The sequence below is a fragment of the Notamacropus eugenii genome, chromosome 1, assembly GCF_028372415.1.
Source record: "Notamacropus eugenii isolate mMacEug1 chromosome 1, mMacEug1.pri_v2, whole genome shotgun sequence".
NCBI classification, from domain to species: domain Eukaryota; kingdom Metazoa; phylum Chordata; class Mammalia; order Diprotodontia; family Macropodidae; genus Notamacropus; species Notamacropus eugenii.
The window spans coordinates 350,841,261-350,868,004 of record NC_092872.1 but is presented as its reverse complement, the minus strand read 5'-3'; the positions used below and the strand labels follow the sequence as shown (position 1 = coordinate 350,868,004).

The 26,744-nt window shown below is 39.4% G+C and overlaps 1 long non-coding RNA gene across 1 annotated transcript; it reads left to right on the top strand.

Annotated features, from left to right (window-relative positions):
• The first annotated feature begins 865 nt into the window (after positions 1-865).
• On the top strand, positions 866-23,381 carry LOC140518222 (uncharacterized). The gene is made up of 2 exons (XR_011971867.1): positions 866-1,346; positions 23,214-23,381. It is a non-coding gene; the product is annotated as an uncharacterized lncRNA (long non-coding RNA).
• Positions 23,382-26,744: the final 3,363 nt, after the last annotated feature.

Sequence of the window (26,744 nt, the reverse complement as noted above, 5' to 3'; positions counted from 1 at the left end):
GGCTGTCCAACAGTTCAGTGGGCTGCCTTGGGAGGGAGTAGGCTTCTCCTCACTAGGGGGTCTTCAAGCAAAAACTGGGCTGCCCCTGGTTGGGGATGTTGTAGGGATTTATCCAGGGATGGATTACATTAGATATTGACTTGGTGCCCTTCCAATCCTGAGATTCTGTGACTTGACACCGTGCTCCACTGGAGAAGCCAAGATCACCTCTATGCATGATGAGGCATCAGAGCAGGACTTTTGAGGAAAAGGCAGAGATGATAGAATAGCAATACTAAATTTACATTGGAGCAGTGTTTTTTGTTAGAAGCACTCTCTGTCATGAACTTTCTGTGAGACCTTTAGTACTTCCTCTCCTTGGTGCTATTTCTTCATCAGGAAGGAAGGGAGGGGTTGGATGAGATGCTTTCTTCCTCCCACCCCTCACCCAACATCCTATGTTCTCCAAGCCTTTTGGCCCCTTCCAGCCTTAGGTCCTTTCCATCTCTAGCACTCTATAGTTCTATGTTTCTAAGGTCCTGAATGAAGATGAGATAGTGTATTTATTCCTCCTGAATAAGGGCAGCCTAAAAGATGAGGAGGGAATTCTAATAAAATTGACCCAAGAGTCTAGGGTGAATATTTGAGGAGGGGAGCAATGGGAGGCAAGGCTACAGAGAAAGACTGTGGAAGGTTTTCAGTGCCTGTCTAAGGAGTTTGGGCAGCAGCAGGCAATCAGGAAAATGTTTTGAACAAAGGAGGGATGCAATCAGAGCCAAACATTAGAAAGATTACCATGGCAACCTTTGTTGGCTAGACTGGAAAGGGGGAGAAACTGGAGGCTTGGAGACCAGTTGGAGGTTATTGTAATAGCCCCAGTGACAGATAAAGTTTTGAATGAGGGGAGTGAGAGTGGGAAAAAGGGGATGATGAGTTCAAGAGGCATTGTAGAGGTAGGGTTTGGGTATTGATTAGATGTGAAGGGCAAGACAGAGAGAAAAGTCAAAGATGACTAAAAGGGTAGTAGGACTACTGCAAAGGACAAGGAAGTCATGGGGAAATGAAGATTTGTAAAGAAGAGAAAGAAGACGAACTCAGTTTGCTTTCTTATTCATTTTCTCATTTCCTACTCTCAACAATGCTGGGAGGAGAGTAATATAAGTACAATTAATTCCATTTTATAGATGAAACTGAGCTACAGAAAGCAAAAGAGATTTGTCCAAGGTCACAAGCAAGTTAGTGACAAAACAGTTTCCTCCTCTACAAAATGACGTAGTTGGATTAGTTTCACAGAACCTTAGAGTTGGAAAAGATCTCAGAGGCCATTTAGCCCAACTCAAACAAGAAGCCCATCTACATCATACCTGGTGAGTGGCCATCCAGCCTCTGCTCAATGAACTCTAGTGAAAGGGAACTACTGTCTCCTACTCTTGGTTGGGTTAAATGATTAGAAATGTTTTCCTTGTATTGACTTCAAATCTGTCTCTGCACCTTGCACCCAAGGCTCTTGGCTCTACCCTCTGAAACCAAATCTATTTCCTTTTTCTGGGTGACAGTTGATCCAATCCAATCTCATACAACAAGCATATTTATCAAGTACCTATATAAGAGGTCCTATGCTAGGATCTGGGGAGATGAACTCAAAACAAAAAAACATTACCAACTCCCTCAGGGGGCTCCTAGTTCCTTTCAGTCTTCTCTTCTCAAAGTCAAACATCCACATTTCCTCTCAGTTAAGCTTTTTGTGGCATGATCTTAAGGACCTTCATTACACTGATCACTTTTTTTTTTTTGGAGTGAGGATGGGAAGGCAATTGGGGTTAAGTGACTTGAACAAGGTCACAGTTAGTATGCCAAGTGTCTGAGGTGGGATTTGAACTTAGGTCCTCCTAACTCCAGGGCCAGGGCACTACTCACTGTGCCATCTAGCTGCCCCTCTGATCACTTTCTAAAACAGGGTGCCCAGAACCTTCTAGATAGGTCTGATCAAGGTAAAGCACAGGGAGATAAAGCTGTCTCCATTCTGGACTCCATTTCTCTCTTAAGAAAGTTCATGGTGGTGTTAGCTTTTTTTTTTTTTAACTGCAGTATAACACTGTAAACCAAAGAGTTTACAATCCTCAAAACTCCCCTCTGCCATCTTTCATTAGCCACACCTTTCCTTGCAAAATTTACTTGCAAAATTGATTTTTTTCATCTTACCCCTGATTCTTATACATCAATAGTTGTCAAACTTTTTGGTTTCAGGACCTCTTTACACTCTTAAAAATGACTGAAGTCTCTCCCCCACCATACCCCTAAAGAGCTTTTGTTTGTATAGGTTATATCTCACTATATTTACTGTATTAAGAATTAAAAATAGTTTTGTCATCAGGAGCCCCCTGAAAAGGTTTTGGGAACTCGCAGGGGTCTATTTCAGTTTCCTCATTTGTAAAGTACAGTTGAATTAGATGGCCTCTGATCTTAGGTGGCCTATGATTCTCATTGGAATCCTACCCCCAACATCCAAGAAACAACTATACCCTGGAGCAGCAGTGGAGAACCTGTGATCTCAAAGCCACATGTGGCCCTCTAGGTCCTCAAGTTCAGCACTTTGACTGAATCCAAACTTCACAGAATAAATCCCCTTAATAAAAGGATTTGTTCTATAAAACTTGGACTCAGCCAAAAGACCCCATCCGAGGACCTAGAAGGCCACATGTGGCCTGGAGGCTTTAGGTTCTCCATCCAGGCCTGGACCATTGCTGTAGCCTCCTTAAAAATCTTTCTGTCTTCACCCTCTCATCTTTAATTCATTTTTCATACCCTAAATCAGGTCCTATTCTGCTCTCCCCCTACCCCAATTGCCTACCAGCAACATGGAGTGTTAGCATAGTAGTTAACACACAGGAATAATGCTGTAAATGTAACACCCCAGGAGGAGGGGTGTGGTTAGAAAAAGATGGGGGTTGGGTGGTGGACTAATGACTCAACAAGAAGGTATCTTATCCAAAATGCCGATGCCTTCAGAAGCTGTATTAAGAGAGGAGTGATGTGACCAATGGCCACGATCATAATCCCACGGTACTTTATCCTGGTCATCCCATACCTAGATGCAAGAAGTCCCAATGGGTTAAATAGTGAATAAAAAGCCTTGAGTAATTATTAGCTAATTGATTACAGTTACAGCAAACTTTAGAGTCTGGTGACTAAGGAAAGCTAAGAGCTAAATGAGAGTTTTAGGCCACAAACAATCCTAGACGCTTTCGTGCTTTGCACGATTTATAATCACCTGCCCAGGACAGAGTTTCTCAGGCAAGCAGGCAACAGGCATGTATTTACTAAAAGTGAGGCACTCTGCTAAGTGCTGGGGAGACCCAAAGAAGCAAAGAGAAAAGCAGGCCTTGCCCTCAGAGAAATCACATTTGAATGGGAAAAGATTCCAGCACATAAAAGGCAGCTGAAGGGATGGAGAGAGAAGGTACCTCCCAGCTGTGGCTGGACCTTGTTGGAAGTCCAGAGAATCAGAATCTCAGCTGGACCTGGGATATAGTATGAGTATGCCCCCAAAACAGAGGCTCCCAGAAGACATTCACCAATGAAAGAGGGAACTGGCATGGTGGGGGAATGTGCCAAGATGAGAAGGAAGTTGAGTCATGGTGACCAAGTCTGAAAAGTGGGAAGCAAGGCTGGGAAGGGAAGAGCCTTCTCAGAGGCCAGTCAGGTCCATGGAGAACCAGTTCACATTTCTGTGAAAATAGGCATAAAACCAGCTATTGAATGAGTCGGGTTATTTCCCTTGCTCCCCTTTCTTCCTCTTTCAACACCTCAACCAAATTATTATTTCTGAAGACAACAAAGCAAAAATCTGAGGGTTGACTAATGATAATAATAGCCAACATTTATATATGCCATGTGATAAAAGCTTTACAATTATTATCTTCATTTGATCCTCACAACAACCCTGGGAGGTTGGCACTATTATCACTCCCATTTTACAGATGAGGAAACAGAGGCAAATAGTGGTTAAATGATTTATCCAACATCAAATAGCTAGTAAGTGTCTGAAGCCAGACTAGAACTCAGGTCTTCTGAATTCCAGGCCCAGCACTCAAATTCACTGAACCTTATAGCACTTCTCTTTCCTACCTATAACCACCTTATGGTCTCTAGGAAGTAAGGAAAACTGACCAGCACACATCAGAGATAGGACTTTTTCTGTACAAAAGGAGGAAACTGGGTAGCTATGTTGGTGAGCTACTTCCTTGACCCACCCCCCCACGCCACCCACAAATTACTTGGGATGTAGATTTGGAGATTTGTAGCACAACCTCCCATTACTCCCCCAACATTTCTAGTCCTCTTGAGCCCAACCATCCCTAGAATAAAAGCAAACCCCAATAAATCTCATTTATATATGAAAGTTCAGAGTGTAGTTGTTTTTTCTTTTCCCTTTCCTATTATGGATTCTGATTTACCTCCAGATTCACTAATTTGGACAGGCATTTGATATCAAATATAGGGATTTTTAAGTGCATGAAAGAATTTAATCAAATTTCCTTTTCCTTTTTATAAAATTCCTATGAACCTGAAGCAGCATTAATTCAAAGGAATGCCAACAGTGAAGCCACTTCATTCTGCCATATAAAGATCTGCTTGTCTCAGTCAACTACTCCAAAACCTTCAGTAGCTCCCTATTTCCTAGCTAGACTGCAAAATTCTTTGTCAGGCATTCAAGGCCTTTGAATCTGGCACTGTTCTGCCTTTCCAAGTTTATCTTCTGTTAACCCTAATGCCATTTATGCTATTGCAGTCAGCCAACTGAATGCATAGAATCCTAGAATCTCTGAGTTGGGAAGGATCTGAGGGTATCTAGTCCAACCTGTACTTTACCAGTAAGCTCTTCTAAACTCTTCTTGACCTGGTCCCCTCAAGTCCAAGGGAAACCATTATTTCTCAAGGCAGCCCAGTCCACTTTGGGGGGCTTTTGTTAGGAAGTATTTGCTTATGTCAAGTTTTAATTTGCCTCAGCGCTTTTACCCATTGCTCTTTGGGTCTGTGAAGCACAATTCTAATTTCTCTGCCACGTGACAGTTCTTTAAATACTTGAAGACAACTCTCATGTTCATCCTGAGGCTCTCTTCTCTAGGCTTAGCATCCCCAGAGTCTCCCTATCCTCATATTACCTCAGGGTACCCCTAAATCCACATAACCCCAGAGTCTCTATCCTCTAGGGAATCTAGCTACATCAGCCATGATTCTAACCTTCATCAACTAGACCCAGTTCTCTCTCTCATTCTGCCAGTTGAATTCCTCCATATCCTTCTGTCCTGGTCTTGGTTCTACATCTGGTATAATGGCCCACTCAGAGCCCAAGGGATCAGATAAACAATTCTTTTAATAAAAACATAGCCAACCATCCTCTAGATAAAAACAATCTCTGAGGGAGATAGAAAGAAAAAGCTACCAGCAAGGAAAATAGATGCCGTCATCAAGGAGGTGCCCTAAGGTTTCAGGAGCTCCTAGCCCAACCTGTAAAACTTGTTTTTATATTCTTCTTGGCCAAAGGGCCCACAAGTCAAATCCCAGATCTATCCACCTGGGGCAAAGCTAACTTTTAGTTTCTTGACCCACAAGAATCTTTTGTGGAAGTGCAGGAGTTAATTCAAATCTCCTCAGTTCCATTAGTGTCCTGGACCCTAACTCTTCAAAGTCAAATGTCATTTCCTCTGGGAGCTTTCTCAGTGGGTAACAGCCTTTACCTACTTCAGATCTCACAACACACTGGGCTTATGCTTCTCACATCACTTATCATATCTTTTTTTACTAGAGTTATTTCTGTTTCATGTCTACCTCCTCCTGGACTGTAAGTTTCATGTTCAGTGATTTTTCAGTCACATCTGACTCTTTGTGACCCCATTTAGGGTTTTCTTGGCCATGGAATAGTTTGCCATTTCCTTCTCCAGCTAATTTTACAGATGAGGAACTGAAGTAAACACGGTCAAGTGACTTGCCCAGGTTCACATAGCTAGTAAACATCTGAGATTGGATTTGAATTTAGGAAGATGAGTCTTCCTGTTTCCAAGCCCAGTGCTCTATCCCCTGAATCATCTAGCAGCCCCAAACTTCATGAGTCTTATATAAATTTTGTTGTATACATGGGTGCTCACATGCCCACAGACTGATACTCCTCTGTCTCTGGGCTGCACATACCCTGCTAGATACCCTACTATCACATACAAAGACTATTGTGGGCTCAGAATCATACCAATGACATATTTCACATCAACAAAGGCTTTGTCATCACAGCTCTCAGAACTGATCATCATGCTCTTTGGGGATTAGCATAAGGCCATAACACCATACCTATTTGCTATGGCCAAAGGTATCTACCTCTGTCTCGGTTTAGAATTCATTCTTCCTGTGCACCCATAACTCAAGGTTCAGTCTCAGAATTAGTCCTAGGTGTCCACACATGGGCACAGCTAAGTTGTTCAGTAGAGAGAGTATCAATCCTTAAGTCAGGAAGACTCATCTTCCTGAGTTCCAATCTGGCCTCAGATATTTACTAGCTGTGTGACCCTGGGCAAGTCACTTAACCCCATTTGTCTCAAATCCTCATCTGTAAAATGAGCTGGAGAGGAAATGGAAAACCACTCCAACATCTTTGCCAAAAACCAAACCAAAACCCAAATGGGGGGGATAAAGAGTTCAACATGACTGAAATAACTGAACAGCATCATCTATACTTGGAGTCCCAAAATATACCCTATATTTGTCCAAAGATCTGCACTGGAAAACTTTCCTAGGCACTCTTTCTTTTTCTAGCTCACAAGATTAATCACTCAGACCATCAGCAGCATCTCTCTACATCCATGGTTTGGATATTTGGAATCCCCTATCACTACTATAGAATTATGATTTTATGCCAGACATATGATCTTTTTCTACCTTTGTGCATCTTTTTTATCTTTCTATCTTTGTGCATGGGAATACTTGTCCATATACTCTTACCATTCACTTTCTCTCCATAGACACACACACACACACACACACACACACACACTGGACTGGGCCAATCACCAGAAGAACCTCAGAGCTGGAAGCAAGGGTCTTTTGGCAAATGCTTAGCAAGGGCCTCTCCCCAAACCCACTATATGCTTTTAAGTTTAATCTGCATTATTAATATTTTCTCCATAACTTTCTAAAGTCTAGGTAACAAACAAAAAATAAATCAAGTCATAATTTGTATCATTTGTTGATTTCTGAGGTATAAAAGCTCACAGTGAAAATTTTACAATTACTTCTGATCTGGTTGGCGCTGGCTCCAGCACAGTGGCTGGAAGAGATCTCCAAGCTCATCTAATCCATCCAACAATATTGCTTCTGGTTTTCACACAAATACTCACTATGCTTTTTCTCTCTAGATTTCCGCATATGTGTATATCTTCTTCATACACAACACACAATGTTCCTTTGTAACATCCTATCTCCATGCATCACCTTTATCTATCTTTTCCCTTTTAAATAAGGCATATCCTTCCAGAACCATACTGGATCCCATCAAGTCCTAGTGATGCAGATGAGACCAGATTTCTTCCTTGCATTAGGATCTCTAATTCTTCTTGCCTATTACCTATACATAGGTATAATTTGTACACAATATTTGTGTATATTGTTGACTCTTTTAATTTTTGTCTTTTGTGAATTCCTGGATATTCTATTTCCCCTTCTCTTCCTCTACTGTAGTCACTCTCTGTGATATGTAGCTTGGTGAATATACAGTACTTGAACAGTGTTCTTTCCTCTCCTTTTCAGTATGGAGCCCTTTGGATTACATTTACAAGCTTCCAGACAAGTGTATTCTTATTTAGCTTAGTAGACATTGCTAAGTATAGTATATCCCTAATCCAAAGCCTCTCATTCCTGTATTTGAGACCATGTTCCATGAATCCACATCCCATTCTTGACATGTTTTAATCAATTGTTCCCTTCCCAAATCTCCTTTTGTCTTCTGAAGCCTTTGTCTTCCATTGACAGAGCTGACAAAATCACCACCTGGCCTCCAAAGGGCTTCAATTTCTTGCCCCCAACTTTGTGCCTTTCCAGGAATGACTTTTATGTCTGCATGAATCACTAAAAGTGGATTTTAATGATCTAGTTTGACAAATCTTTGGAAACCATCACATTTTGTGTACATGTCCCAGGATGGCAGTAGGCCTCTCTGTTGTTATCAGTGACAGATAACTGCTTCAGTACCCTCTCAGAAAGGACTCTCCAGTGGCCACTACTGATATCTTATCTTCTTCTTCTGAGCCTTACTGGATGAAAACACCTGTGTATGAACATCATCATTTTTGAGGTCAAGCAACTGTTCCCTCTTCTGGGTTTTAATGCTGTAATGAAAAGGGGATGACTCTTCAGGACAAGCTTCATATCTCTTACTAACACACTTACTTTGGAACTTACTTAGTTCCAAAAGTTCAATGGTCAGAGATCGTAGACCTAGAGTCAGAAGGGAACTTAGAGGTCATATCTAGTTCTACTCCTCCCTTTGTTCATAAAGAAAGCAAGTCACCAATAGATTAAGTGACTTGCTCAAGGTCATCATACAGGTAATAGTGGAGTAGTTAGTTGTTTCTCAATTGCGTTCAACTCTTCATAAGTCTTTTTGGGGTTTTCTTGGTAATGATACTGGAGTAGTTTGCTATTTCCTTCTCTAGCTCATTTTACAGAAGGATAAATCAAGGCAAACAGGGTTGAGTCACTTGCCTGAGGTCACACAGCTAGTAAGTGCCTGAGGGCACCTTTGAACTCAGGTCTTCCTGATTCCAGGCCCAGTGCTCTCTCCACTGAGCCACCTAGCTGTCCATAATTAGTAGAACTGTGGTTCAGACCAAGGTCATCTGATTTAAAAGATCCAGTATTCTTTCCATTCTGGTTCTTCCCCTTTCTTCTCTTTACTATATTCTTCCTCCATCTACTCTCCTGATACAAGTCAGGATTCCTTTCCTCCTGGACAGATCATTTGTCTTCATTGTTTTCAGTCAGAGGTGCTTCTTCCATTAGTTATGTCTTTGACTGATAACCTGAAGAGTGGTCTTCCTTCTGGAAGGAAAACGAGCCTGACCTTTGAACATAGATAACAATCACGTGGCTGAAGCAGAAACATACACACACAACCCATGCTTTATGCAGGTCACTGCAAAATTCTCTAACATCTCTTGAATAATTTGGGACAATCCTTTAATTCTCAAGCACTTTACAATGTAGTTGGAGAGGCAAGATAAAAAATCCTGAAGTTGGAGTTAATGGAGACCTAGGGCCACAATTTGGTCCTGTCATTCATTTATAGCTACGTGACCTAGGGTAAATAATTTAACCTTTCCAAGCTTTGGCTTCTTCATCTATAAAATAGAAATTATAATTCTTGTTCTCTCTATCCTACAGGTTTATTGAGAGGAAATTGCTCTATAAAGCAGAAAGCATATATAAATGTGAGCTATTGGAGATGCTTGGATGCCAATATAAAATTATATCAAAGTCTATGCACTAGCTCACTGCCCTGATGAGATTTAATCAATCAGTAAACATTTATTAAGTGCATACTAAATGGCAGGCACTGGAGTAGGTGTTGAGGCTACAAGGAAAAGAAAAAAGAAATAGTCTGTGCTTTCAAGGAGTCTGTTAGGAGAACTATTATGTCTGCATTAGGTACTAGCAGCTTTGGGGACCATGAAAAGCCTCATGTAGGCATTGGCGCTGGGGATATCAGAGGTAAGGAAGGAGTGCATTCCAGGCAGGGCAGATAGTCCATGCAAAGGCACAGAGATGGGAGATGAAATCTCTCTGTGTGAGAAACAATAGTAAAGATCTGTTTGGTTTGATGATAGGTTGTGTAGAGGGGGATAAAATGTAAGAAGCCTCGAAAGGAAGGCTAAGGTCAAGTTGGGAAGGGCTTTAAATTCCAGATAAGTTTGTATTTGTTCCTAGAGGTAATAGTGTGCCACTGGAAGTTACTGGACAGAGAAATGACATGGTCATTTAGGAATATCACACTGTCAGTAGTGTGAAAAATAGATTGGAGAGGCTTGAAGGTGGCAAATTAATTAGGAGCTAGAAGCTATGTGTCAGCTGGCCAATTCACATTATTGGCCACTAAAAGGGAGTTTGGCTGACCATAACTGTTAATTGTTCCCCAGGCTAATTAGGGTATGCTCATACCTTTGAACATCTGCTTATTTTCATGACCATAAACGTTAGAATTCCTTTATCTGAGCATAATCTTTTATGGCTCCATCTTTCCTTCTGCCTCACAACCCTTTTTCTTATTCTTCATCTTCGCCATGACCTCCATCCCCTCAACTCCTCAGTTCTTTCCCAGGGCACTACTTCTGCACTAAATCCTCTCCCTTAGTTCTCTATCTAAAGTCTTGCCTATTCTCTCTACTCCCAAATCCCTTGTCCCAATGTCCTATTTTTAAAAATTTAATTAATTTTTTCCATTACATTTTAAATTCTTGACTATCTCTTTCCCTCCCTCCCCACCCTGCAGTAGAGATGACCACTATCTGACATAGATACATACCTATATATGTACACACACATATATACATACACATGTGTGTGTGCATATATACATACTTCTATTTATCACTTCTTTCTCTGGAGGTAGAGAGTTTTTTCTTTCTTAGGTCCTGTGTAGTTGATTTGAGTATTTATAATACTCAAAATAACTTAGTTGTTCACAGTTGTTCTTCAAACAATATTGGTGTCACTATATGCAAGTTCTCTTTTCTCTGCTCATATCACTTCATCATTTCATTCAAGTCTTTTCATGTTTTTCTAAAAGCAACCATTTTCTAAAATCATCATTTCTTACATCACAGTAGTAGTCCATCACACCCCATGTCCAGCGATGATAATGTTTTGCTATACTCCAACTCCAGATTATTCCCCCCATCTCATTCTATCATGTGCTGCTAATGGGAGCAAAGAAAAAAACCATAAAATTGTGCTAAATGGGTCCAGTATAAATTTATGTTCTCTAATCTCAACTGTGCCTTCACTGTAGCAAGGCAAATTCTATTCCTCTCTAACTGATTTGCTTTCCCACTCTCCACAGCAGCTGTTCCATACCTTCTCACCTCTCCTCAAGCTTCCCATAGTAGTCCTCCTTCTTGTAGACCTCAAGTCACACTTTACCGGAAAAAAAAAATGAGTACATTGACCATAAGCTCCTCCTTATCTCCTCTTCCCCATCTCACCACATCTTCACTCACCATCTCATTCATTTCAGACTTGTGTGAAGAGGTGGTCCTTCTCTTTGCCAAACACAGCCTCTCTGTATACACAACTTCTCCAGCAGATTGTCCCACTATCATGCTCACTACCTTATCTCCAATTTCTGGGTCCTGCCCCACTACCTACATATGTGTCTATGCCTCCCACTCCTTAAAAAAAAAATAACTCTCGTTTGATACTACCATCCTCATTAACTATTGTCCTATATGTCTCTTCCCTTTTGCAGCTAAACTCCACGAGAAAGCCATCCATACTCAGTACCTTTAACTTACTCTCTTCTAAATTCTCTGCAGCCAAGTTTTTTAAATTTGAAACTGCCCTTTCCAAAGTTACCAATGGTCTCTTAATTGCCAAGTTTTATGGCCTTTTCTTAATCCTCATTCTTCTTGACCACCGTGTGGCATTTGACCCTGTTGATCACTTTCTCATGGATCCCCTTTTTTCTTCCTAGGTTGCCCTGGAACTGCATTCTCATGATTTTCCTTGTCTTTATTCACCTCCTCCTGTTGTCTCATTTGCTGATTCTTTATTAGCTTCATGCCTACTAACTAGAGTTGATCCCTAAAGTTATCTCCCGAGCCCTTTTCTCTTTTCATTTTTACCATCTAACTTGGTGATCTCATCAGCCCCCCTGAATTCAACTGTAACCTTTATTCGGAAGATTCTTAGATCTATAAAGCCAGTCTTACAATTGATAAATGGTCAAAGGATATGAACAGGCAGTTTTCAGAGGAAGAAATTAAAGCTATCCATAGTCATATGAAAAAAAATACTCTAAATCACTATTGATTAGAGATGCAAATCAAAACAACTTTGAGGTACCACATCACACCTACCAGATTGGCTAACACGACAAAACAAGAAATGATAAATGCTGGAGAAAATATGGGAGAGTTGGAACACTAATTCATTGTTGGTGGAGCTATGAGCTGACCTAACTACTCTGGAGAGAAATTTGGAACTATGCCCAAAGGGCTATAAAAATGTGCATACCCAGCAATACCACTTGTAGGGCTGTATCCCAAAGAGATCATAAAAATGGGAAAAGGACCCACATGTACAAAAATATTTATAGCAGCACTTTTTGTGGTGATCAAGAACTGGAAATTAAGAGAATGCCCATCAATTGGGGAATGGCTGAACAAGTTGTGGTATATGAATGTAATGAAATACTATCGTGCTATAAGAAATGATCAACAGGAGGACTTCAGAAAACCCTAGAAAGATTTATATGAACTGATGCTGAGTGAAATGAGCAGAACCAGGAGAACATTATACATATTAACAGCCACAGTGTGCGAAGACTGTTTTTGATAGACTTGGAATTTCACAGCAATGCAAGGACCTAAAACATTTCCAAAGGACTCTTGAGGCAAAATGCCATCCACATCCAGAGAAGGAGCTATGGACTGGAATGCAGAATGAAGCAGACTATTTTCTCTTGTGCAATGTTTTGTTTTTGTGTTTCTTATGGTGTCTTCCCATTCATTTTAATTCTTTTACACAATATGACTAATGTGAAAATGTGTTTAATAAGAATATATGTGTAGGATTGCATGCTGTCTTGGGGAGGGAGGGGGAGAAAATTTAAGATTTGTGAAAATGTTGAAAACTGAAAACAAATAAATCAATTTTTTAAAAATGAAAAAAACTGAAAACAAATTAATTATTAAAAAAAATAAAACCAGTCTTGGTCTATCTTCTGAGCTAGTCACATATCTTCAACTGCCTTTTGGATAGCTTGAATTAGTTGTTTATGGTAGGAAATTTCAAACTCAGCATGTATGAACAGAATTCATTCTCTTGCCCCCTAAATACTTTCCCCTTTCAAGCTTTCCTCTTACTGTCAAGGGCAACACCACCTGCTCAATGACTGATCCAGGATCAAAACCTTGACATAATTTTTGACTCTCCAATTCTTACTCATTCTACTTATCCAATCCATTCCCAAATGGATTCCTAATCTATTTTCACAACATCTCTTGTATAAATCCCCTTTTTCACACAGTTACAACAGCAGTTCAGACTCTCATCACCTTTCTCTTGTACTATTGCAATGGGCTGCTAGGTGGTGCCATAGTGCACAGTGTGCCAGACCTGGAGTCAGGAAGACTCATCTTCCTAAATCAAATCCAATCTCAGATGTTTTACTAGCTGTGTGAACCTGGGCAAGTCACTCAACCCTGTCTGCCTCAGTTTCCTCATCTGTAAAAGGAGCTGGAGGAGGACATGGCAAACCAATCCTGCTGGCTGTTAGTACTTATCTTCCTTCTATTTTGTATATAGCTTACACGTAAGAATGATAGAACTTGACTTCTGGGTCATGTGAACAACCAAATGGCAGATTGGACATTTTCTCCAATCATACAATCATACAAGGTTACAAACCTCTCAAACCCCTCCAAAAGAGAGAATATGTACCAAAGATGAAGGAATTTCTGCTGTTTCCAAAGTCAAGGACATTCAGAATCCAAAAGGTTTAAAAAGAAGCAAACAGTCCCAAACTCAGGAACTAATGTTCACTGGCTCTGAGTTCTCTCTTCACCCCTTGCCCACCTCCAGTGATAAGGCTGTACTAGCAGACCCAAGGACACAAGACAGGTTACAATAAAACCGACCCCTAGTCCCTCATCCCCCCTCCCTTCTTCCAATATCATGTGAGCCCTGACTCCAGGCTGAAAATGTTTTCTCAGACCAGAACACTTAGCTTTGTCACAGCCTTTCAGAAGCAAAAGTCTACTGATGGGGACTACAACCTGGAAGCCCCAGTGATACTAAGTACTGAGTTGCCAGTGCCAGGTTAGAGAACTGAAGAACAAGGAGAACTAGTCAAGGCAGAGAAGTGAAGAACAGAGGGAGGTGGTCTGTTCACTAGGACAGAATATGTGAGTGTGAGCAGCATTGTATAGCACTTACCAAGCCTGAGGGAAGGAGCATAGTACACAGATGAGGCCAGTTCTGATCATACAAAGGTCAGTTGGAGCAGAAACCTAGGTTGTTGAACCATGAATTACCCACTATGGGAATAGATTGAGAGGCTTTGGGATCTAGCCCCCAAAGAAACCATCATCAGATGGGAGGGAGTCAGAAAGTGAGAGATAAGGAAAATGGGGGGAGGGGACTTAAAGTATCAAAGATTTCAGGAAAAAGAAATCTCCAAGACCTTGAACATAAACAGATGAATCAATAAGAAAAACAGTAACAACAGAAGCAAATATGGCTTTTGGGTCTAGTAAATAAGCTCAGACATTTGTGAATAAACATTGCAAAATAAAGAAAAATGATCCAAATACTTGGTGAGATAGAGAACCCTGTGGAACTGAGGAAAAGGTGGAACTCCAATACAATTATGAGATCATAATTGATTGTCCTACACGGCAAAAATAATGAATAGAATCAAAAAACTTGAATCTGCTATGGTAAACCCTAAAGAGTGCAAATACACAGAAATGATGCACAATTTAGAAGAAGAGAAGCAAAAAAGTAGTAATATATAAAGAAAATATTTTTACTATGCAAGCAAAACATACTGATCTTGAAGAAGGGACGTATAGAGACAACAGAAGGATCATAAGTCTCCCAAAAGAATACAAAAAGACAAAAAATCTTAACATCATAATGAACGAAAAATTTATAAATCACCTCCAGAAAAAACAAAACCAAACCAAAAGCTACAAACTCCAAGGCACATAGTAGTTAAAGTGAATAGTTCAATTCAGAAACAAATTCTTCAAGCCATCAGGAGAAAGACCTTCAAATAATGCAAGACTATTCTGTACCCACTAGAAAATGTATTCCAAAGGACAATGGAACCCAGAATGCAGCCCAGGGTGACCTATCCTGCAAATGCAAACTTAACTGAAAAAGTTAAAGGATGCACTTCTAATAATAAGAGTTTGACCAGAACTGAAGATATTATTTGCTTCTTCTGACATCCTAAACAAAAGAAATGCTGGAGTGAATCAATGTCACAGGCAAGGACAGCAACGGTAATAGAGTGACAGCAAAAAGACCCATAAGAGACTTCCAAATGTTTACAAGGAGACAGAGGTGAAGGCAGAAATCTAATAGAGGTAACAGTAAAGAGATGGATAGGAGGCATTAAAGATAGATCCTGAAGACATCTTGCCTACAGATGAATGCTATTTTTGTGGGACTACATTTCAAAATGGGATGTTACATAAAAAGGTGGAGGGGCACAGAGAGATAAAGAGAAATGAGTGATGTCCTAAGGTCAAATCAAGGACTAGCAATGAGGGGAAGGTGACCTCTAGAATAATCTATAGGGGAGTGGGTGAGGGGGAAGGAAAGATTAATGGAAGAAAGGAAGAAAGCCTTATTTTGGAGGAGGGAAGAGGTTCCACTGATGGGGTGATGGGACGTGGACCCTGAATTGTCCCATATATTTCAGCAACCCAGTGCCTCAATTTCCCCACACAACCCAATCTCTAGTGTCTGGCCTAAGGCATGTGGCCCACCTCAGTCTACCTTGATTACTCAATTAGCTTACTTGATATTCCTTAATCCCGTCTAGATCTTTTCGCTGAACCTTTTTCCCTTTTTTGTATATAAGGATCAGTTCCACTCTCATCAAGCTGCAGGTGCCCTAAGAATTTCACCTGCTCCTATTGGCATTACAATAAACCTTGCTACTTTGATTGTAAGAAGGCTTGAGTCCTTGAATTCTTTCCAGGTGGAGCCCCTCTGTACACTGACATTTCAGGGTTCCCAGTAGCTCCAAACTGCATCACATTGATGAATGCTTCTATGGGTAAGGGGAGATGAGGACCTTACGTTGGATGAGGCCTTGAGGGTTTGGTGTTTGAAAAGTCTAATTGCTCTGGGAGGGGAGTTGGAACCCCTGGGGGCAACTGACCCCTGGAGGAGTGGGAGAGTATTGACGAAGGGAGGAGATTTCTAGGTAAATGTAGAAAAATGGTTAACAAGAGAGGATATAGATTGGAGAGCAGGGAGGCATCTTCCCATATGGTAGTGATCCCTCTGACATCTGCAATAATTGACATTGTTCTGAGACTGAGACACAACAGAAAAGGGGAATCCATGGGGTAAGCCATATAAAGCAGTGGCAGAAAGTACCTAGAAATGAGAGCCTAAAATGGATACCTTGGAAGGTTTAATAGTATGAAGAATACAGAGAAAAGAGAGAAACCAGATAATTACAGACATTATGAATCAGGGTGAAGAGTAAACAAAAAGATTAGATAGAAAACAGAGTGAGAGAAATTCTTTTTGGAAATGGGTACCACAAAAAAAAAGAAAATTTATAAACTAATGAAGTAGGACTATGCGAAAGGGAGGAGAGGAGAGGGGAATCTACTTGACTAACCATGCAAAAAAAAAGGGAGAAGAAATAGATAATCAGATAAAACCAGCAGACAAGAAAGGAACAGAAGCCTAAAGGGAAAGGGGTCACAAACAAGAAGAGAGGATGAAGGAGAAGAAGAGAGCCAGTATTGATATGGTTACTTAAAAAAAAAGATTAAAGTAACTGAAGGAATGTAATACTGTATTTACAGCAGAAGAGGGAAAAATTATAACGAAAAAAATTAGAGACAGAAGAAAACATAAACCTATTATAACTAAATATGGAGGGATTGAACAACCCAATAAAAAAAAAAGACATAAGAAAGTAAAGCCCTACAATCTATTGCTTGCAAGAAATATATTTAAAAAATAAAGACATAACAAAATAAAACTGAGGATTATGCATTAAGTGAATCCAAAAGAAAGCAAGAGTTTGCACAACTTGTCAGACAAAGCAAAAACAAATATTCAAAAAATTAAAAGAGATAAACAAGGAAACAATATTATTCTGAAAGGAACCATAGACAACAAACCAATATCAGGAACAAACTTATATGCTCCAAATGTCTTAGCATCTCAATTCATAGAGGAAATATCATCGGAGCTTCAAAAAGACAGACAAAAACAATAGTGATTTCAATATCCCTCTATCAGTTTTACAGAAAGATAAGAAAATATGGAATTGGACAAATATTTGGAGAAACTAGAGTTAAAAGGCTTCTCTCACTAATTGTTAACCAGAGTTGATTTCCACCTTTTGGGAACACTCACTCTTCAAAGGGTATAGAAGTGTGTGGCCTCCATGATTCATCTTTTAGTCCCTGAGTATGCCACTGACCCCTCTTATTAATTATTCATTAGCCATAATAATTAATAAAATGATCATTAATTACCCAGAAATTATGTCTCTTGGATTTCCATATGTCACACATCACATGGACTTTTTTTTTTAAACAAAAATTGACTGTGTCTTAGGGCATGGGGAAATGGCAAACAAATATAAAAAGGTAGAAAGACTTAATGTGTCCTTTACATACCATAATGTAATAAGAATACAAATTGGTTCGGGGACCACAAAAGAGACTTAACAATAAAATCTTAAATAGTGAGTAGGTCAAAGAATAAATCATTGAAAGAATTGATAACTATATAGAAGAAAATAATAATGATGAAACAATATACAAAAATTTCTGGGATGCAACTAAAGCAGTCTTCAGGGGGAAAATCATATCCTTATAATCATACATTAACAGAATAGAAAAAGTGAGGAATAACTAAATGTGGATTTTTTAAAATTAGAAAATAAACAAACTTAAAATAAGAGCAAAAGGAGATAGTAAAACTAGAGGGGAAACAAATAAATCAGAAAGAAAAAACCCCGTAGAAATTACAAATAAAACTTCAAGCTGGTTCTTTGAAAAAAACTAATAAAATTGATAAGCTCTTAGCAAATCTCATGAAAAAGAAGAGAGAAGAAAATAAAATCAACAGAATACCAAATAAAGTGAAATCACAGAAAAATCAGAAGAACTGAAAAGAATCATTATAACATATTATGCACAGTTATATGCTAACAAAACTGAGAAAAGAAATGAAGTTAAGGAGTACCTCCAAAATATAAAACACCCAAGCTATCAGAAGACCAGTTAGAGGTCTCAGATAACTCAATCTCAGAAAAGGAACAGATCCATATGGAAAAGAACTACCAAAGGAAAAAAAATCATCTGGTCCTGATGGATTCTGTCAAACTTTTAAAAAACAATTAGTACCCATACTTCACGGATTATTCTTAAAAACTGAGAAAGAAAGAAACCTATCAGAATTCTTTTATGTGACAAATATAGTCCAAATAACTAAACCAGGGAAAGATAAGACATAGAAAAAAACTGTAGATCAGTATTATTAGTGAACAATGACATCCATACTTTAAAACAAAATCCTATCACTCTACTGCAATTTATCCAAGAAATCATTCCTTATGATCAAGTGGGATTTATTCCAGGGATAAAAGAATGGTTCAACATTAGGTAAAAAATCAACAAAATTAATTATATTAAAAACCCAAGCTCCCCAAACCACACAATTATTTTAATAACTATAGAAAAAGCATTTGACAAAGCAGAACACTCTTTTATGATAAAAACAACTTACAAAGTTCAGGCACAGAGAGACCTTTTTTAAAAATGTCAAGAAGTATCCATTTGAGAGCAAAAGCAGGACTCATACATAATGGGGGATACACTAAGACCTTTTCTAATAAATGTGGGAGTGAAGTAAGTAAGGATGCCTACTTTCACCACGATGATCTGATATAGTTCTAGAAATGCTAGAAATTGCAATAAGATAAAAGAAAGGCAGCAAAGAAATAAAGATAGGCAACTAGGAGATAAAATTATCCCTGTTTGTTAATAATATGATAGTTTACTTGGAAACCCCTATAAATTAGCAGATATTAAATGAAACAATTAATAGCTTTGGCAAAGCTGAAGCTACAAAACAAATCCTCAAAAGTCAATAACCTTTCTATATAATACAAACAAAACACAAGAAGCAACAATAGGAAGGGAAATTCCATTTCAGATAAATACAAAATGCATAAAACAACTGGGGATCAACCCTTCCAAAAAACATAAAAGGCTTGTGTATATTCAATTACAAAGTGTTCCTTAAAGAATAATCTAAATAGATGAAGGGATATTCAATGCTCATGGCTAGGCCATTTAAGATGTAATAAAAATGACAATACTACCAAATTGATAAAATATTATCTCAAATTACCAAGGAGATACTTCATAGAATTTGATAAAATACAACAAAATTCATTTGGAGAAATGGAAATGGGAAATGATGAAAAAGTTATTGTTGAGTGATTTTTTTCAGTTGTATCTGTCCTTCATGACCCCTTTTGGGGTTTTCTTGGCAAAGATACTAGAGTAATTTACCATTTCCTTTTCCTGCTCATTTTACAGTTGGGGAAACTGAGGCAAAGAGGATTAAGTGATTTACCCAGGGTTACATAGTAGTAGGTATCTGAGGTCCAAGAAGAGTCTTCCTGACTCCAGGCCTGGAACTTTGTCTACTGTGCCACCTAGCATTTCTAAACCTCAAACTATGTTATAAAGCAGTAGTCATCAAAACTATCTGGTATTGGTTAAAGCATAGATTGATCAATGAACAGACTAGACAAGGGAGATTCAGAAACAAAACAAATCAATAACTTGGTGTTTGATGAAGTAGAAAGCACAAATAGCTTAGGAGACAACTCTTTATTCGATTAAAAAAAGAAAAAAAGAAACTGCTAGGCAAACTGGAAAATGGGCTAGCAGAAATTAGGCTTAGACTAACTCTTTATACCGTGCTCCACAATGTGTGTGTGTTCGTCCTTCGTTGCCAAAGAAGACCATGCTATCTGGCATGACTTGCGCTTGACTTTGTTTTGAATGAGGGAGGGCTGTGCAGGTCTCCAGCCTCACTTCTACTCCAAAACCATCTGAATCCAGTGACCAGATATTCATCAGGATGACTGAAGATGACCCAGGATGAGGCAATTGGGGTTAAGAGACTTGTCCAAGGTCACACAGCTAGTGAGTGTCAAGTGTCTGAGGTGAGATTTGAACTCAGGTCCTCCTGACTCCTGCACTGGTGCTTTATCCACTGTACCACCTAGCTGCCTACCCAGTTTTATTTTTATTTTTTAGGATCATTCCATCATACTTGATTCAACCTTAAGTCTTCTATTTATGGATTTGATATAATGATAACATTCTTAAGAACTGTAGATAACATTTTCCCATATTAGAAGTAAACATTTTGACTGTATTAAATAATCCTTTAATGTTTACTTTCTTATGTTTCTCTTGAATACTCCACAATATATCCTAAATGGATACATGCCCTTAATATTAAAGATCATAATATAATAAAAGTAGAAGAAAATAGACCATGGACCTCTCCACAACTCTGGATAGGAGATGTATTCTTAACCAAACAAGAAATAGAGACAATTACAGAAGATAAAACAGATAACTGATTTCTTGGACCTGAAAAGTTTCTGCACAGACAACATTACTACATCTAGGATAAGAGGGAAAGTGGTTGAAAGAAGAAAAAATATCTTCATATCAAATTTCTCCAATAAAGTTTTGGTATACAAGAATATCTAAACAATAAATATATATGAGACTAATAGCCATTTCCCAATAGATAATAGATCAAAGAATATAAACAGTTTTCAAAAGAACTGCAGTGTATTCACAAGTACATGAAAAATGCTCCAAAATAGTCATGATAAAAGAAATGCAAATCAGAACAACTCTGAGGTTTTACTTCACAACCTGCAAATTGGTATAAAGGACCAAAAAGTCGTAACGGTCAATTATGGAGAAGTTGTGAAAAGACAGGAGCACTAATTCATTGTTGGTGGAACTGTGAAATGGTACAATCATTTTGGAAAGCAAGGATGAATTATGCAAGCAAATGGGCTAACCCTAAATGTCCACCGCCTTTGAAACAGAGACTCCATTACTAAGCCTATACTTTAAGGAAGCCATCAGTGAGAAAAAGGTCCCCAACAATCCAAAATATGTATATTGCAGCACTTTTGTGATAGCTAAGAACTGGAAACAAAGTAGATACTCATCAGTTGGGGATTGCCTAAACAAATTGTGGTACATGAAGATAATGGAATATTAATGTGCTTTAAGAAAAGCTGTTGTGTGTGTTTGTCCTTCGTTCTCGAAGAGGACCATGACATCAAGATGATGACATGACTTGCAGTTGACTTTGATTTGAGTGAGGGAGGGCTCACCAGTCACCAGTCTCACTTTCTAGGTCACCAGTCTCACTTTCTCCACCAGAGCCATCTGGGTCCAGTGGTCTGATATTCATCATGCCTGGAGATGGCCCAGGATGCAGTGGGAGACCTTTGCCATTTGACACTAAGGTCTTATCAGATTCTCACTTTGAGTGAGATACACCCATTTAATGAACAGACCTCTTTAAGTAGTTATTCAAGGATGACCCCTTTAAAAAAAAAAAGAAATCAAAGGGGGAGGGGAAAACCCCCAGGGTTCTTGGGTAAAAGAGAAACAGTCACTATTTAATATTTACATTCATTCTGGGCTAGGTGGGCAGAAACCTGTTGTCCAATCTATGAGCTTCAGAATGAACTGGGTTTAAGACTTGGTCTTTGAGCAAGAAATCTAGCCTGTAAACCCAAAGAAAAAAAGGCAGCTTTTGGCCATGGAAATGTACCTTCCCTTGGGTAGAGCATCCAAGGAGGAGAGGAGAGGAGAGGAAAGGAGAGGGGAGGAGAGGGGAGGAGCTGCTGTGATGAACATAGAGAAGCCAGAAAACATCTATACGAACTGATGCAGAATGAAGTAAACAGAGCCAAGAAAACAATATGTACAATAACTCCAACGATGTAAATGGAAAAAATGACATCCCCCTAAATCTAAAATAAATGTAACAAAATTAGAAGTAGGACTCCTACCTCTTCACGGAAGTAAAAGGTCCACAGCTGTGACACCTGGCACATTTGCATAATTTTTCAAAGTATCAATCAGTTGTTTTGACTTCCCCTCTTCCTTAAAAATATAATTTGTCACATAAGACGGCACTCTGGGCTGGGGAAGTGGGGGAGATACATGGGATACTGTGGTGATGTAAGAAATAGAAAATAACAAAAACATATAATAATAGTTATGGTAATAAAGCATTGGCCCTGGAGTGAGACAAATCTTAGTTCAAATCCATCCTCAGACGCTTATTATCGTCTTCCAGGCAGGACGTTTAACTGCCTCAGTCTTATCTGTAAAATGAGGACAATAGCATCCCAGGGTTATTATGAGGATGAGATAGTCATAAATTACTTTATAAGCCTTAAAGAATGAAATAAATGCTAGCTATTTTATTATTATTAATTATTATGTACCTCCCCCAGCAGAATGTGAATTTCTTAAGAGAAGGGACTGTTTTTGCCTTTCTTTGTATCCCCAATGCTTTACACAATGCCTGGCACACAGTCAATGTGTAGAGGGGAGGGAGAAGGAAAGAGACTGATCAGTTATCAGGAGCTTGGGAGGCCCAGCAGTTTGCTCATCAGTGTGTGTTAAAGCCAGTAGAGCTGGTGTTATACTTTTATTCAGTACATGGGTTTCTATGTGAGGAAAGCGTGTTTGAAGTTCTAGTTCTTTCCTTAAGTCTCCCCACACACACCTCCCCCCCCAGCTCCCCCACTCCCCCGGCCCCCAACCATGCAGCAATGCCAGCACTGAGAACTGATGATGAAAGTTTTTAGATCTGAAATGGTGACTGTTTCAGCACTCAGGAGTCTCCTCAAGGGGAAACAGGAGCTCTGCTTTACACATGCTCATACATAAGGAAAAAAAAAACAGTTGCTGTCAAAAGAGACCAAAGTAGATATGCAGGGATCTCACCCACTAACTTGGATCTTAAAAAGATATTTACAGAAGATGGAAGTTAATAGAGGGTTGCACCATCCTGTAAAGATAGTTCAGGACTGCTAAAACAAAACATAACAAAAAAAACCCCAGGTATGACCTAAGCCTAGAGAAGAAAGAGTTTTGGGGTTGGGGGTAATTTTTTACTTGTTTGTTTTGTAGCTCTGTTGGGAGAAAAAATGGATTCAAAGTAACGACTGTCTGGCTGCTTGGTATGATAACGAACAGCAGGGGGATTGCTGATCAACTCTCAAGTTTGTTTTTTTTTCGCCAAGGACAGTAATCTTTGCATTGTAAAAGACATAATAAAAATAACTTTCAGAGATTTGATGCCCAAGATAAATTAGAAAATAATTCTATTTTTATCCCAGCGTCTCCATGTCTCGTTGCTGAGCTCCTCCATCTTGAAAAAGGCATCACAGTAGTCACTCTTCATTTTTCTTCCTCCCCTTTTGGGATCCCTTTTAAGTGTCATCTTCCTGCATTATAATATAAGCTCCTTGAGAGCAGGGACTTTATCTTGTATTTGTATCCCCAGGGCTTAGCATAGTGCTTAGCATATATAATAGCTCCTTAATAAATGATTTAATGGGAGAGCCTCTTAATTGCCTTCAATAAATTCAAGTCATTTTGTTCAGATGAACAACATTCTCAAATATGGAAAGAACTGAAGGAGGAGGATGGGTTGTCTGCTGCTTTCAAGTGAAACTTTGAAAGATCTGGGGCCAAAATGTCATGACTTTTAAAAAGAGGACAGAATTGAGTCTTTGTCTCCTGGGGAAAATTTTATCACAGACCCTTAAAACCATGGCTAATGAAAATCTTGAAAAGAAAGCTCAATTCAAAGAGCGCACACAGCTTCATCCAAAACAGATCCTGTCAGGCAAACCTTGTTTCCTTTTTGACAGGTTCATAAGCTAGTAGATCAGGCAGTCAACAATCATCATCATTATTTTTTGAGGCATTTGGGGTTAAGTGACTTGCCCAGCTAGTAAGTATCTAGGGCCACATTTGAACTCAGGTCCTCCTGATTCCAGAGTCTGTGCTCTATCCCCTCTGCCACCTAGTTGCTCTTAGTATTAAGGGCTTACTATGAGCTGGGCACTGTGCTAAGCACTTGGAGTGATTTGAGGGGATATGGTGGGGAAGTCTGTAGAGTCAGAAGCAAAGTAGCAGAAGAATGGGTGATAGCAGGCCTCCATATTTTGGGTAACTCCAGCAGACACTAATTGTATGACCCTGGGCAAGTCACTTAATCTTGTTTGTCTCAGTCCCTCATTTGCAAAATGAGCTGGAAAAGGAAATAGCAAACCACTCCTGTACCTTTGCCAAGGAAACTCCAAATAGGATCAGGAAGAGTCAGATATGACTGAAGAATGATTGAACAACATACAGCCAAAACAGAAACACTGGGAGAAACTCCCTAAACGGAGAAGAAGGTGGTCTAGGAGTAAAAGGGTGTTCCAGCATGAGAAATAATACTGAAGCATCGTGGTGAAATATAGAGAGGCAGAAGGAAAGCAAGAGAGGAATGAATGAATACCTCAGTCTATTCTTGTGACAAAGATGGAGATGTGAACTAGATGATAGGTGTGTTTGGAGTTGACTGAATGGCTAGACTCAGAGTGCTTGTTAACAGTTAAATGTCAATTTGGCAAGGGATCTACAGTGGTGCTCCAGAGGTCCTTTCTGCCCCATTAGAAGTTTCATACAAAGGCTTGACAACCACTTGTCATATATGTTAAAATGAGGGATTATTCTGAGTATGAGTTGGACTAGATGGCCACTAAAGTCTTTATTTCCTCTGAAATTCTGTGATACCACAGGAGCGCAAAGGGACCTAGAGATCAGTGTGTGTGAGAGGTACAGGGATAGACATTAGATAAATGATAACCTGAATTCAACAGGATAGTACAGACAATAAGTAAGAGGTGAGGCCCTGTGGTATAAGGGAAAGAGCCCTGTATTTAGAGTGAAAGATCTAGGTTTTAATCCAAAAGTGGGAATCCATGACCTTGAGGCCACATGTGACCCTGTAGGTCCTCAAGTGAAGCCCTTTGTCAAACTGCTGTTCTAATCCTAATTCTACCACTTTCTCAGTCAGGTGATAAGGGAAAATGACTTCATCTCAATGTCCTTTGTTTCCTCCTCAGAATCCAAAGTACTTCAGCTAGAGGATCTTTAAGGACTCCTCCTTCCAGCTCTAAATCCTTTTAAACATAAGTGCAGGCAACTAAATTAGGAGTGCTTATTTATAACCCATGGTGGACCGGGGGCAAGTTTGATATCTTGGCCTGTTACCTTGAACCAAAGGAAGCCACACTGATCAAATCATCCACTTCCTCCGGCTGAGGGAAGGTCAGGTAATTGACTTGCCGCTTTAATTGATCAAGCCTTAGCTCCAGAGACACGCTGAGCTCTCTGCAGGCACTCTTTAATTTCAAGGACACAAAAGGTTCTCTTGCCTTTTCATTTACAAGGGAGACTGTTGCTAGAATTTGAATTATTTTTAAAAATCAGGGTGAAAAAGAAAACCCTCCCCACCCCATTCTGGCAGTGGCTTGAAGGAGTCATATGGCTGGTATTTTGAAAACATGATGTAGATGTCAAATAGCAACGTCTGGCACCGAGGCAACTGTTATTTTGATTACTGTGTTCTTTTAGACTGGCTGGGAGAATTTTACTTTCTAGAGACTTTGGGTTTTAAGTTCTGTGTGCATGGAACTTTTCCTGCCTAGTTTACAAGTTTTATAAGGGCAGAACCTTACTCATCCCTGGTTTGTCATTCTCCTCATTCATTCCGGCTTCCACTCATTTGATTGTGTCTTTTGCCCTTTACCTGGAATGGCCTTTCTCTGCTATTAAAATCCTTCAAAAGCCCATTATCATGAAGTTTTCCACAAGTTAGGACCTGCCTGTATGTAGTATATACCTTCCCTGAATGGTCAAATGAATTAAAGGAACAAATGACTTTAGCCACAAAGATGTTTCATTTCCTTGTCATCTACTACACTACTGAAATTGTCTACAACTGAACATACTAATTGATTTGTCAGTTAATAAGCATTTGTAAAACATCTGCTACATGGTAGGTACTGAGTTAAGTGCTGGGGTTACAAAGAAAGGCAGGAGATCAGTACCTGCCCTCAAGCAGCTAACAATTTAGTTGTTATTTAGTTTTGTCCAATTCCTTGTGAATCTATTTTTTTTGTTTTGTTTTTTGCAAAGATGCTAGAGTGGTTTGTCATTTCTTTCTCCAGCTCATTTTGCAGATGAGGAAACTGAGACCAACAGAGTTAAGTGACTTGCCCAGGGTCACACAACTAGTGAGAGTCTGAGGCCAGATTTGAACTCAGATATTCCTGACTCCAGCCCCAGTGCTCTATCCACTGAGCTGCCTAGCTGCCCGCATAACCTAATGGGAGAGACAAAAAGTAAACAAATATGGACACAAAATATTTGTACAGGTTAAATGGGAAATAACTAATGGAGGGAAGCAACTAGAATTAAAAAGGATTGGGAAAGGCTATCTGGAGAAGATGGGATTTTGGTGAAGGAAGCCAAAGATTTTTTACTTTTATTTTTTGACCAGAACAATTCTTGATAACTTTGTCTGTATCTATGACTGTGATGCCCTCATGAATGAAATCACCAGTGTTTGCAAGGGTATGATTTAGTCACTGTGAATTCACT